The sequence below is a fragment of the Macrobrachium nipponense genome, chromosome 26 (assembly GCF_015104395.2).
Source record: "Macrobrachium nipponense isolate FS-2020 chromosome 26, ASM1510439v2, whole genome shotgun sequence".
Lineage (NCBI taxonomy): Eukaryota > Metazoa > Arthropoda > Malacostraca > Decapoda > Palaemonidae > Macrobrachium > Macrobrachium nipponense.
The window spans coordinates 10,631,328-10,632,446 of NC_087215.1; positions in this window are offsets into that span (position 1 = coordinate 10,631,328).

Genomic DNA, 1,119 nt, shown 5'->3' on the forward strand with positions numbered 1-1,119 from the left:
AACCTGCATGTCTCTGGCAGCACAAAGCAATGTCTATCACGCTTCATCTCCAATAACAATTGGGTGTAGAAACTTTTCTCATTTTGGATTCTTGAATATCCCTCTTTGTCTGCAACTGCAACTCGTGAAAAATACTCTGTAGGAAGGCGAAACATCTCCCATCAGAAGACCTCTAACGGCTTCTGTAGACCCATAAGCGCTGTAGAACTCTGTAGACTCGTAGAAACCTCTTTAAGTAGGCACAAAACAGCAACATCTCTGCAACGGCTGGTGGGCGTCTTGCTAGCGTCGGGGAACGACGATTATGGTGTGTTTAAGTATGTCAGTCAAGTCATCAGTCAATCAAAAAAGAAAACTAACCCCAGACATACTACTATCAGATTATGACCTCAAAAATTCCCCCCCAAAAAACTAACTGAATGTCTCCCAACTAACTCATATGACCACTAAATCATAAGTCATTATCACAACTCAGGAAAGAAAAAAAAATATTAAGTTCTCTAACTTAATTCTCCAACAATAAAAAAAACTTCACCAAATTCACACACTAGCTCACACAATCCAGGATTCACAGTAACTCTCCGGACTTCTGCACTCACATTTCAAACTCAAATTCCCACAAGTAAAAAAAAAAGGAAAAAAGGTAAAGAGCCCAAGGAAAAAAAAAGTCACGTAACAAGCCAAGACCCCAAAATCAAAAATGCTCTCTCAAGCTCTGATATTTGAACAAAAATTCTCCAATGTCTGACAGCAAGAATCCCTTACTGCTCATATAATTAATTACAATGAGACTTAATGTCAAACGCCCATTTATGTGAATCACAACCCCGATAAATTACATCTCCCGTCCAAAAGAAATGCTATTTAAAGCTGAGTCCCCAATTACATCTCTCGTAGGAAAAGGAAAAAAAGAAAAATAAAAAAATAATAAAAAAAGAGATAATGACAAGTGAACTTCCCCATCATAAAGCTCATAATATATGCATGATATACATAACCCCGTATTTTCCCCATAAATGCAATATGCATAGTTTCGGAATTTTCCCATTGCAACTTTTCAAACTATCGGACACGCCAAGAAAGGAACCCATTACACATGCACTTGCATGAAATGCTATG